Genomic DNA, 13,722 nt, shown 5'->3' with positions numbered 1-13,722 from the left:
AAACATACAGTCAATGTCATTAACAACCCCCACAGAGACCTGATCTTAACATCATCGAGTATGCCTGGGATTACATGAAGAGGCAGAAGGATTTGAGGCAGCCTACATCCACAGAAGATCTGTAGTTAGTTCTCCAAAATGTTTGGACCAACCTACCTGCCAAGTTCCTTCAAAAACTCTGTGCAAGTGTACCTGGAAGAGTTGATGCTGTTTTGAAGGCAAAGGACAGTCACACCAAATATTGATATGATTTGGATTTCTCTTCTGTTCATTCACTTTTCCTTTTGTTAAAGTGGTTATACAACTTAAATATTTTTTACCTTAATACATTTCTTGCATTAAGGTAAAAAATATTTAGGCATCAGTAGCCCCCCTTTACTTACCTGTGCCTACATTCGATCCAGCACTGTGCCCATCTGCAGCTCTTCTCTCCCCCACTTTCCGATCTCTTTGACTTTGCTGAGGAAGTAGGAGCCATTGATTCCCACCTCTGTCAATCAAAGCCAGTGACAAGAAAGTGTGGGGGGGGGGAGCCCCGCTGTCTGTGTCTGTAGAAGCAGACAGTGAGCCTGTACGAGTGCCCTCATAGAAAACAGATTTCTATGGAAGCACTCACCTGAGAGGAGGAGCCAGGAGCAATGACGGGGGACCCGAGAATAAGAAGTTGGGGCGCACTCTGTGCAACAGAGCAGGTAAGTATAAACCTGTTTGATTTAAGAAAAAAATAAAGAAAAGCATTGATAATCACTTTAATTGATAAAAAATAAACTATTAACACTTCTATTCCTGAAAGCATTCTTAATTTACAGCATTTTTTCGCGCCAGCCTAAAGCCTTTTCAATATATATATATATATATATATATATATATATATATATATATACTTTTTTTTTCTAAATACATCAAAATAAAGTTTATGTATGTCTTTTCCTTCTCTTTGGGACTGCTCACTTATTCTATTTGTGACACATGCAATATTGTTCATCATTTTCTGATTCCTTTGATAAGGCACAATAACAGATGCTGTTTAGGCTGTATCATTCAGCACTCTTGTTCCTGGCTCAGATATACAGAGAAATCACTTGGTACTTTCCTCACGTGTTACAGTAGCAATACAGTTCTCTGGCTATTCTGCTCTGAGCCCTCTGGCGGTGCTGTCAATGGGATGACAGACAGAAAAGGAGGAGTCAATGCTCTACACCAGTGTCGTTATAGACAAGAAGGTATAAAACAGTCTGCTGCACAGCTACTGATATATTGATACTCAGTATTCTGTGGATTTAAAATGTACCATAGGCAAACCATCTCCAGCTAGCGTGATTCCTTTGGATGATGGATCAAGAAGCAGAAAGTGAGACTGTGCAAGGACAAGATTGGGATTATAGCAATCATCAGCAAACCTTGTGAAGATTCCTGAACATCTGCAGGTAAAGAGGGAGATAAGGGACTTCTCTTATACTTTTATATACTGTACTTTCCAGCTAAACTAGCATTTTCCGGGATGTTAGATACACCTGACCTGTAAATCGCCCCTATCCGCCTTACATTATTTCCAGTTTAATTTAATTATTTAATTATTTACAGATTAATATTTTTATTATTAATAATAATAATTTATTATCTTTTATTAAATTAAGAAATCATGTTATTTGCACTAATCATAATATTATTTAAAAAAAAGAATTGTGTCTGCGTACTCTGACAGCTAGACGCATATTTATAGTCACTTCTTAAATAGCGTTTTTATTATGCATATATTAGATTACTTCTGCTGTACTTTAAGAAGATTTGCAAATACTTTTTAAAACACTGATTTAATTTAGTAATGTTTCATTTATATTATTATCTTGGTCTACAAGGATGTGTTTAGTTGTACCTTATGAAATGCTAACAATCAAGAACTATTGCCTGCAGAGTATATTTTATCAATGTAGAATGAGACATGCCAAAGGCAATAACGGCAATTTCCCACTGAAATATTTCCATTAGTTGCAGATGGTTATTTACTTAATCCCACATATCTGTACCATCTCTCTGGTTTAAAATAAAACAGGAAAGGGAAAGGAAGTCAGGTTCCCATAAGTTTCATTATAATAAATAATAAAGGTCAGATCCTGTTTAAAAGATAAGAAATCACAAACTGTAAAATTTGTATTTTATTAATTGGTTTATTTATGACAAATTTAACAGTCTGCCTATTTACTCTTTTTAAAATGGCCATTTAAAGGTTCTTTATCTGTTTAAATGGTCAGACCAACCAAAATGGATATATCAGTTTTAGGTGGAGGTTGGAGACTCATACCTCCTAATGGTTCTTCGTATTGTTCGGCAACTACTGTGGGGAGACCTATGTTACTGAAGTCCTAGGATGCTATAAAAAAGGGTCCCAATCCCTCTGTTGGATATATAATATATTTTATATTATAAAGAATACAACAGGAGGATCTGGCAGCATTCCAGGGTGAGCAGAAACACTTAAGACTCCAAATGAAGGTAGGACAAAGCAAAGGAATGTTGTAGAAGGCTCTCACTGATGGAGTTCTCAAAAGGTATAAACAGCACAGAAAACTCCACCTGTAATAGAGGTATCACTTTTGGGTGGATCGAGTCTCTAAAAAAGAGGTTCTTAACTCACATCAGCTTCTGTATCGCAATCAAATGAGTGTAACAAGGCAGTGCAAAGAGCAATAATGACGTGCAGCAAACCAAAAAGAACAATGTTAGTGCATTGAGAGATTAGTTCTGGTTGGTCACTACAGCTATTTGCACATTATCTTTTTCCTTTTAAAGCGGGGGTTCACCCACACCGCCAAAAAAAAAAAAAATATTAAAAGCCAGCAGCTACAAATACTGCAGCTGCTGACTTTTAATACATGGCCACTTACCTGTCCCAGGGTCCAGCGATGTCGGCAGGGGACGCCGAGAACCCGCTCGGTTCTCGGCAGCTGCCACCGCCATCCTAGGTGAGGGAATCAGGAAGTGAAGCGTTGCGGCTTCACTTCCCGGTTCCCTACTGCGCATGCGCGAGTCGCGCTGCGCGTCCCTAGTGGTCCCCGCTCTCTCCTGGGAGCTGTGTGTTCCCAGCAGACAGCGCGGTCGGGACGGGAAGAGGCATAGACTCCCATGGGAGACTATGACGGAAGTGGGTGCAAATACCTGTCTTAGACAGGTATCTGCACCCCCCTCCCCCATGAAAGGTACCAAATGTGACACCGGAGGGGGGGAGGGTTCCGAAAAGCGGAAGTTCCATTTTTGTGCGGAACTCCGCTTTAAGTATGAAAAGCAATCAATTAAAATAATGTAAACCTTTTTATTTCAGGCTTTGTATTAGGAAACTGTTGCCCACTTCACTCGTTTGTGAGTTTTTTAATCCAGCAAAAAAAAGATACACTAAAAATAACGTTAATAATACCATAAATAAAATAATATTAATAATATCACATCTTTAGAACTGTCTTAGTATTCACCACAAAACAGTAGCTAGAGCAATTGTCATTCATTTATTGCAGTTCATTTATTTCCCTTTCTCTGTTTAGTTTAAAGTGAACCTATCACCTGTGATAGAATACAAGATTTTTTTTTAAATTACGTCATGGGAACCATGACACTGTGGGTTTTATTTACTAAAGCTGGAGAGTGCAAAATCAGTCTCACTTCTGCATAGAAACCAATCAGCTTTCAGGTGTTATTGCGAAAGCTTAATTGAACAAGCTGAGGTTAGAAGCTGATTTCTCTGCAGAAGTGAGACTGATTTTGCACTCTCCAGCTTTAGTAAATAACCCCCCAATGCATAGCTTTCATTTATAGATTTTTATTTAAAAACACAAAAAATCAAAACAAAATTAAAACTAGAAGTTGATTACTTTGCACAGCTTCACCAGATTCTGTGTGCTTGTTTTAGTAAATCTCTCGCTGTGTGTTTTTAAACATATTTTTTACTACATATAATATAAGGCTAGGTTCACATTATATGCAGGTGCCAGATTATGTGTAATTGCAAACTTTCCTGCACCTGCATCAAAAACGCATTGTTGTTAGCAGACTCAGGGGATGCCACTAATTTTTAATGGCACCCCCTACACACTGGAAACTGCAGCATGTTTTCCTGTGCTGGGATCTCCATAGCACTATGCTGTTTACCTGCAGCTGCGATTTTGGAAAGGGTACGGGGATCTTTTCCCTCATTTCCATAGGTACAGCAACCCATTCATATGAATGTTCTTCTGGGCCTGCACAAAAGCGGCCACCGGGAAATCAGAATAGAGTGAACCTGGCTTAATTTTTTTACAAATAAACATTACATAATGAAGGATTCCCAGAGCACAGCTGATTAACAATATGAAGAGCAGAAATTATTTTCTTTCAGGTGATGCTGTCTTTCCTTGAAGACTTTGATGGAGCTTTGCAGAGGGAGAGGGGGGAAAAGGGCAACTGAACTAATAAGAGCAGGGCTTTTTTTCAGCAGGAACTAGGGGGAACTCAGTTCCACCACCTCTGGCTCCGGTCTTCTGCTCCCTGCTCACCACTATCACTTGGTAACACTGAAGTCCAGCTTCTGCGTTTACAAGTGATAGCATATCTCCCAGTAGCTCCCACAGGTCAGATCTCCTGCGCAGATCCCACTGAGTGCCGGACAGGGACAAGGGAGATACAGAACAGGTGCCCAGGGTTCAGTGCAGTCATGGGCAGGAGAGGGTGCATGGTAGGCTGCACCCTCTGTGGTCTCCATTTTTTCCCTGGTGACCAGTTGTTGATGCTCCTACTGCATGATCTCCCTTGCAAGTGACTGTAGTATAGTGTAATATGCTGGGAGGTACTACAGCCGGATAGATGCTTCAGCTTAATATTGTAACAAAGGTAAGAAGTATGACAGATGGTGGAGCTTTTGAGGAGGGGGGAGAAGATGAGGGCAGTGAAGGGAGGGGTTGTAAGCACTATTTAATGCCATTTGGCAGGTATGTGTGTGGCAGGCATGGTTGAGTTCATGCACCTATTCTCTGAGAAAAAAAGCCCTGAATAAGAGGCATGAGAGACTTCAGTTGAAATGTACATGTAAAAATATACCTATAATAATAGTGCAGGGCTCAAAATTTGAGCTACTAGCCAGGCCTGAAGGGTTACTGGCTACCAGTTGCCCCACCCAACCCCAGTGGTGTATTTTTGTTTTGTACTGCCCTAGGCAAGACTAAGATCAGACACCTCTTCCTTCCATCGGACGCCCCCCATATCTAGATTTGTCCCACCACTTCCTTTTACATAAGCAGTCCAATTGGATCTGCCTGTCTGTTTTTCAGGCTGACCCAATTGGACCCTCTATTCTCCTCGATGGAGCAGCAGGTGCAATCTCCAATATGCATATGCAAAAAGGGAAGAACATCCAAAATCACTCGCATTTAAAAAAAAAAAAAAAAAAAAGGAAATAAAGGAAGAACGCCCCCAAAAAAAACAAAAATGGGTAATGCAAAACAGAAGTTTTTTTTTATTTTTTGCATTTCTTTTTTTTGAAAAGTGAGTGTTTTTTGTCGTGCTTCCCCATTTTCTTGTTTGAAAAGCAAATGATTTTGGGAGCTCTTCCTTTTTTTTTTTTTGAAAAGCGAGTGATTTTAAATGGTAAATTTGGATAACTGGGCAACTGTTTTTTCTATAATTAACCCTGTATGTACTGTGTAGGCAGAGGTCATTATCAGTTGTAAACTAGATTTGAACACTGTTGTTCTATCAAAGGGCACAAGGTATAGAAGCTGGGCTTCTTGCAGTGTATGTTAGGAAACTCAACCAGCACAGACTCACTCCGACATTGTTTAGAAAACCTTGCAGTCAGCCGTGAGCTCTTCTCCTGGGAAACATCAGGTAAGGAATATATATTTTTTTAATTCTAGATATGTTATGAAATGGGAAGATACACTATATTGTCAAAAGTATTGGGACACCTGCCTTTACACGCACATGAACTTTAATGGCATCTCAATCTTATGCCCTGTACACACGGTCGGACATTGATCGGACATTCTGACAACAAAATCCATGGATTTTTTTCCGACGGATGTTGGCTCAAACTTGTCTTGCATACACACGGTCACACAAAGTTGTCAGAAAATCCGATCGTCTGAATGCGGTGACGTAAAACACGTACGTTGGGACTATAAACAGGGCAGTAGCCAATAGCTTTCGTCTCTTAATTTATTCTGAGCATGCGTGGCACTTTGTGCATCGGATTTGTGTACACACGATCGGAATTTCCGACAACGGATTTTGTTGTTGGAAAATTTTATAGCAAGCTCTCAAACTTTGTGTGTCGGAAATTCCGATGGAAAATGTGTGATGGAGCCGACACACGGTCGGAATTTCTGACAACAAGGTCCAATCACACATTTTCTGTCGGAAAATCCGACCGTGTGTACAGGGCATTAGTCTGTAGGGTTCAATATTGAGTTGGTCCACCCTTTGCAGCTATAACAGCTTAAACTCTTCCGGGAAGGCTGTCCACAAGGTTTAGGAGTGTGTCCATGGCAGTGATGGCGAACCTTGGCACCCCGGATGTTTTGCAACTATGTTTCCCATGATGCTCAACTACACTGCAGATTGCAGGAGCATCATGGGAAATGTAGTTCCAAAACATCTGGGGTGCCAAGGTTCACCATCACTGGTCTATGGGAATGTTTGACTGTTCTTCCAGAAGCGCATTTGTGAGGTCAGGCATTGATGTTGGACGAGAAGGCCTGGCTCCCAGTCTCCATTCTAATTCATCCCAAAGATTTTCTATGGGGATGAGGACAGGACTCTGTGCAGGCCAGTCAATTTCCTCCACCCCAAACTTGCTCATCCATGTCTTTATGGACCATGCTTTGTGCACTGGTGCGCAGTCATGTTGGAACAGGAAGAAGCCACCCCCAAACTGTTCCCACAAAGTTGGGAGCATGAAATTGTCCAAAATGTCTTGGTATGCTGACACCTTAAGAGTTCCCTTCACTGAAACTAAGGGGCCAAGCTCAAAACCTGAAAAACAACCACACCCTAACCCCCCATCCATCAAATGATTAGGATCTGTGCACAAAGCAAGGTCCATAAAGACATGAATGAGAGAGTTTGGGGTGGAGGAACTTGACTGGACTGCACAAAGTCCTGGCCTCAACCTGATAAAACACCTTTGGGATGAATTAGAGCGGAGACTGCAAGCCAGGCCTTCTCGTCCACATGAGTGCCTGACCTCACAAATGCGCTTCTGGAAGAATGGTCAAACATGCTGATGCTCGTGATCGGCGGTCACAAAGACCGCCAGCCACGAGCGATCGTGGGTACGAGAGGCAAAACAGTTCTGTGAAGAGAGGAGAGAGAGATTGTGAGTTCCTAAGAGCTAGGAACCACGATCTCTCAGCTCCTATAGTCACTCCCATCCTCCACAGTTAGAACACAAACCTAGGGAACACAGTTAACCTCTTGATCGCCCCCTAGTGTTAACCCCTTACCTGCCAGTGACATTTATACAGAAATCAGTGCATTTTTATAGCACTGATCGCTGTCTAATTGTCAATCGACCCAAAAATGTGTCAAATATGTCTGATGTGTCTGCCATAATGTGTAGCAGTCTTGATAAAAATCGCAGATCGCCACCATTACTATTAAAAAAAAAATAATAATAATAATAGAAATGCCATAAATCTATCCCCTATTTTGTAGACGCTATAACTTTTGCGCAAACCAATCAATATACGTTTTTTGCGATTTTTATTACCAAAAATATGTAGAAGAATACATATCGGCCTAAACTGAGGAAAAAAATTGTTTTTTTTTTTAAAAATTGGGGCTATTTATTAAAGCAAAAAGTACATAATATTGTGTTTTTTTTTTTAAATTGTGGCAATTTTTTTGTTTATGGCGCAAAAAATAAAAACCGCAGAGATGATCAAATACCACTAAAAGAAAGCTCTATTTGTGGTAAAAAAAGGAAGTCGATTTTGTTTGGGTACAACGTCGCACGTCTGCTCATTTGTCACTTGAAGCGACGCAGTGCCGAATCGCAAAAAATGGCCTGGCCATTCAGCAGCCAATTCTTCCAGGGCTGTAATGGTTAAAAGCCTTTTTTTTTGGCTTAAAAATGCCAAATGTTTTTTTTAAAAGAGAAAGAGAACAGTTGTTATATTCAGAGAGAAACTATTCCCTTTACATATGCCATCAACCATCCATCGGTAGTATATAGCATTTCTTTTATTTATATTATTTATATAAAAAGGTTTCTCATTAAAAAGGCTTTCAAAGAAGCCAAATATTTTCATAAAAGGGAAAAAGAACATTTGTTATCTTTAAAGAGAAACTATTTATCTATACATGTCATCAACCATTCAGCTATTGGTAACTAATATTCTAGGATACACATCAAATGACTATCTATGACAGAATATACACCACAGGGTTTTTAGATGGATGGTGGCTGTAGTTATAACTGAAATAGGTTTCACAGATGACCTCTGCTTCTTTAGATAGAAATAGGAATAATGATCTCCAATTATACAAAAGTATGTTATACCAAAACTTATTATTGTTCATACATCATTGATAGTGTTCATATCACAGAAAAAACTTACAGAAAGCATACAATATGGCACTGCACTTATGGGCATAACCTTAAACAAAAGCCACAGAGAACGACTAGTATTCTTTTTCTATACTCTCTTGTCTATTCTTGCTCTGTTATGGAAGTATACCATAGAGGATTACGTTTCTTCAAGAGCATCCTAGGAAGGTTACAGAAATCAAATACAGTAAATCCTTGGTTTGAGAGTAACTTGGTTTGAGAGAGTTTTGCAAGACAAGCAAAATTTTTAATAAATAATGTCTTGATATACAAGTAGCGTCATGTCACAACTGAGTATAAAAGAGAAGAGAGGTGCCTCTAAGTGTAGCAATATGGTTACATTTAATGAAGGTACAACATTTAGCAACATATTGCTACACTTAGGGGCGCCTCTCTTCTCTTTTATACTCTGTAGCTCCTGTTGGATTTTGCTTCTAATCCCCTTGTGGAGGCTGCCATTTGTGAATGGACATTTTATGGTTACACAACCCATCACAACCCATCACTAAAGAACCTATGAATAAATGGTTGTGGAACAAATCATTTGAGTTTCCATTATTTCTTATGGGGAAATTCACTTTGATATACAAGTGCTTTGGATTACAAGCATGTTTCTGGAACGAATTATGCTTCTCAATCCAAGGTTTTACTGTACTGTATATACATCATAGTTATCAATCATAGTATTTAGTGGGTATCTATTTGTATAATGCACTAAATACAGGCATATACACTCATTCACAAGAAGGTGCTTTGCTACATTATCTTGGTCATTCCAAAAAAACATGCCAGGAAATCTATGAACTAACAAACAATTGAATGAAGCTAGTAACCTGTTCTTTCCTGGAATTATGTGACTGGGTGCAGATCCCTAGGGATAGAGATGGCATATGAAGTAAATTAGGCTAAGAAATAGAAACACCGTGATATCTATTGAAAAGATCATACATTCTAAGTCATTAAATGTGCTAGCACCCACCCTAATGGTTCCAAAATCCTCCCTATGTATCCTGTGCAAAAGTACATGGACATCTTTCCACCAGAAATACATAGTGGAGGGACAAGCTGCCTGTGTTTGTATCCCCGACCATGCCTTATTATACTGGTTCATTTCTGGTGTGTGACGTTGGTGCGTGGAACAATACGGAAAATTGCGCAAGCGCAGGCAAAATTGTGGGACAAAGAGAGGTTGGGGTTGTGTGAATGTGAACACAAAATAAACAAGCACTGTAGGTTTCTCTAATTTGACTGCAAAAGTAAACTTTTAGGTCACCCTAAAAGACACAAGGGGGCTGATTTACTAAAGGGAAATAGACTGTGCAATTTGCAAGCGCAGTTGCACTCTGCAAGAGTATATGCTCCAGAGTTTAGTAAATGAGGGGAAACTCTGCTGACTTCCATCAGCCAATCATGTGCAAGCAAAAAATATGTTTTTTTTTAATTTTCCTTGCATGTGATTGGGTATTATTTGCAAAATGAAGTGTCACCTTATTTACTAAGTTATGGAGCAAATGCCCTTGAAAACTGCATTTGTAAAGTGCACAGTCTATTTGTAAATAAACACCAAGGGAATGTGTTGTGCCTGGGAAAAAGGGTTCTTTACTGTTAAAGCTGTGAAAATGTGGAATCATTTTCCCTAAAAGCTAGTTCTAGCCAACTTAGTAGATTGCTTTAAAAATGGTCGTGCATGTTTTTAAATGTCCCCAAAATAAATAACTATTAACACTTAAAGAAATAACATTGCAGGGTATTGATCCAGGGTGTATTTGCCTCCAGGGATCAGGAAGTCATTTTTTGCCTATTAAATCAAAGTAGACTTTGCTTTTATAAGGGTTTTTTTTTTTACCTGCTTCTGAATCACCAGAATGGCAAGGTGCCAATGCAAAACAAATGAAAGCAATCCAAAGTTCCATCTGCTGGCTGAAAAGAAGAATATAAATTATTAACATTTCATATTTACTTTATATATGACTTAAAAATTCTCACTTCAAATTTTTTCAGTGTTCTGTCCCCCAGGGGACAAAATCCATGTAGTACAATGCAGTAGTATATCCTATGTGCCTTGTAAGCCAAGGTCAGATAGGGTGCACCCCGCACGATTAACCAACAATATAACTGGCAAGGACACTGATGCTTGATAACTGCTGCTTGTTTCAGCTCCGCGCATTTGTCCAAGACAAGTAGCAGTGAGAGTAATACAGCAGGATGGGAGTCCGGCAATCTGGACTTGCTAGCTACATCTTCTTGCTAGCTGCACTGTCAGAAGGAGGGCACCCTGACTGACCTCATAGCCAGGCTTACTAAGCACATGAGAATCTGAGACAAAAAAAAAATGAAGTGGCACTACCTGAGTTTGCATGTTCTCCCTATGCCTGCATGGGTTTCCTCCAGGTACTCCAATTTCCCTCCATATTCCAAAGACATGCTGGTAAGTTAATTGGCCCCTGTCTAGGGACCTTAGATTGTAAACTCCTTGAGGGCAGGGACTGATGTGAATGTATAATATATATGTAAAGCATTTGAGTAAACTGATGGCGCTATATACCTGTAATACATATAAATAAATAAGTGAGAGATTTTATTTAAAGTGGATATGTGTTGTTCCCATACAAAGAAAAGTAATAGGTTGACTTTAATCCCCTTTACACAGAAGCACAATTTCATTCTTTCTTTGCTCGCCCACCATTCTGTTCAGCTGCCAGAAGCAGGAGAAGCCACCCTGTGTAAGCTACAAAGTGCTCAATTAATTACTTACGCATATCTGTGGACTTTCCCTATGTGACAATGCTGTCGCTTTGTCATTAGCCCAGCCTTGTCACATGCTCCTCTATACCTTGGAGCACCCTATATTTTCTTCACTCTTAGTAGTCGAGCGGAATGTCAGGGCAGTGAAGGAAAGGTGAATATGTGAAGCTGTGTTGCTTGGGAGGAGAACATTAAGATCACTTTCACACTGAGGCAGTTTTCAGGCATTTTAGCACTAAAAACAGCCTCTAAATAGCGCCTGAAAACCGCCTCCCATTCTTTTCAGTGTGCCTTTTCACACTGGGGCGGTGCGCTTGTGGGACATTAGGAAAATTCCTGTAAGCAGCATCTTTGGGGTGGTTTGGTAGCGCTTCATACAGCCATCCCAAAACGCCTTGCCCATTGAAATGAATGTGCCTGAATAGTGCTTTAAAAGAACTGCAACACAGGCATTTTTAACCCCTTCTTTGGGGTTAAAAGCGCCCTGCTAGCGGCCAAAACGTGCTGCTTAAACAGCGATGAAGCACCGCTAAAATGAGCTTTAGCGATAAGGCTGCCATGGTCCCAGTGTGAAAGGGGTCTTAACCTCCCTGGCAGTATTCCCGAGTCTGGCTCGGGGTGGAATTTCAGAACCAAAAGCGTTAACCCTGAGCCAAACTCGGGATTGCATCGTAGGATCCAGGAAGAGCTTACTTACTTTGTCCCCTGGATCCTGCGATGTCTCCCTGCAGTGTGAGCGGCTGGTCCTCCGCTCGATTCATCACAAAGCCGATCACCGTTCACTGTGAGTGTTGCGATGCATGGGGACGGAGAACGGCGCCAAATTCAAAAAGTGAAACACACACAATACATACAGTACACTGTAATCTTACAGATTACATTACTGTATGAAATTATTTCACATCACTTTTGTCCCTAGTGGTTTTTCCAGTGACCTGCATGCAGTTTTATATTATAAAAACTGTTCTTTCTGCCTGGAAACTGGAGATTGTCCATAGCAACCAAAACCATCCCTTTACATCAAAAGTGGTTTTAGACCACCTAGAAAACAGCGATAATAAATGAGAATCACTAACAGAATTGAGCGATAGTGATTTGTGGGGAGATCCGTCATCAAACACTGAAAAGTAATGACAGTGACAATTCTGCAACTGAGCAAATTTCAGTGTTTTTGATTTGATTACATTATTGAATAATTTTTATTATTATTATATTATTATTTCGTATAATTATTTATAGTTATTTATTATATTATAATTTATGATTTTGTGTTTCAAACTTTATCATATCCGAGATGTCTACTAGACTCTTGTTTGGAAAGATTTAAGTGAGTTATTCCTAAGAATTACAGGCCTACAATATAAAAAGCCAAATTTCCATGCAAAATAATTGTACCGATTTCAGCATCAAACATATGAAATAATCATAACGCCCAGAAAGGTTAATCAAACCCATTGCTTTGCCCTACACAGGTAAGGCAAATGTTTGCTTAAAAGGATAAAATAAAAGTTAGAGAATACCATAATAAATATAAAACAGAAAAAATATACTAAATCACTAAACATTCCCATTAAACTAAAGGTATTCTTTTTACAACTTCGTGTAAAAATCCATATGTTATGATCTAGTCATGTCAACAGAAATTTCCCTAATACATATTAAAATGAAAAACTGCTAGAAATAAAAATTTTAATTCCTTAACACTATTCAGTTATAATAGGGTGTGCCCTTTTTGGGCTCTGCAAAATAGACTACTTTTGTATGAGTATATGCCAAAGTGTTGTTATGGTAAGTGATGTGCTTTTCCAAAGAGCTGGGATTTACGTGTGTATTACAGCCCATATACTCTACACTCTACTATAGTACAGGGAAAGATAAATTATTGCTGATTGCTATAGGCTACTGCAATTTGCACACTACTCTGCCTTAATAAATAAACCCATTAAAGTCAGCATTTTCTTTTTATAATGTCTTCTTTACTATTTATGTTTCTCTGTGACAAGCCAAGCTGGCTACATATATTGGTGATAGCCATTTTTGGCAGTCCATCACCATGGCAACAGTTGCATACTAGAATGAATACTGTATTAAATTTAACTGCTTGGATTAAGATTTCCCAGAGGATTACCAGTGTAAATAGAACCAGAAGAAGTTATTTACAGATACATAGTTTATTTAAACTATATAACGTTTGGATCAATATCCCAAATCTGTGCCAGAATTGATTTGTTTCAGAAAACATTGATTGATAAATAAAGAAGGAATGTAGGAAAACTAGTTGTGTTTTTCTTACATCAATATTATACAGTATACAGTAGAAGCAATGCATTCAAAGTTCTTCCAAAGAATAGCTAGTTAGAGCATGAGATATATTGGCAGTGGCAATTATGGTAAGGCTTAAGGCC

General features: G+C 39.2%; 1 protein-coding gene across 1 annotated transcript in view; it reads left to right on the top strand.

The window, feature by feature from the left end:
- The first annotated feature begins 1,092 nt into the window (after nt 1–1,092).
- The window catches only part of MC5R (melanocortin 5 receptor), a 97,576-nt gene continuing 84,946 nt past the window's right edge, over nt 1,093–13,722 (top strand). The window contains exon 1 of the mRNA XM_073631283.1: nt 1,093–1,427. The gene's annotated coding sequence lies outside the window, so the exon portion shown is untranslated. The remainder of the gene's footprint in view (nt 1,428–13,722) is intronic.

The sequence above is a fragment of the Aquarana catesbeiana genome, linkage group LG05, assembly GCF_042186555.1.
Source record: "Aquarana catesbeiana isolate 2022-GZ linkage group LG05, ASM4218655v1, whole genome shotgun sequence".
Taxonomy (NCBI): Eukaryota; Metazoa; Chordata; class Amphibia; order Anura; family Ranidae; genus Aquarana; species Aquarana catesbeiana.
Note: the sequence above shows the minus strand (reverse complement) of the source record. Positions and strands in the feature narration are given on the sequence as shown.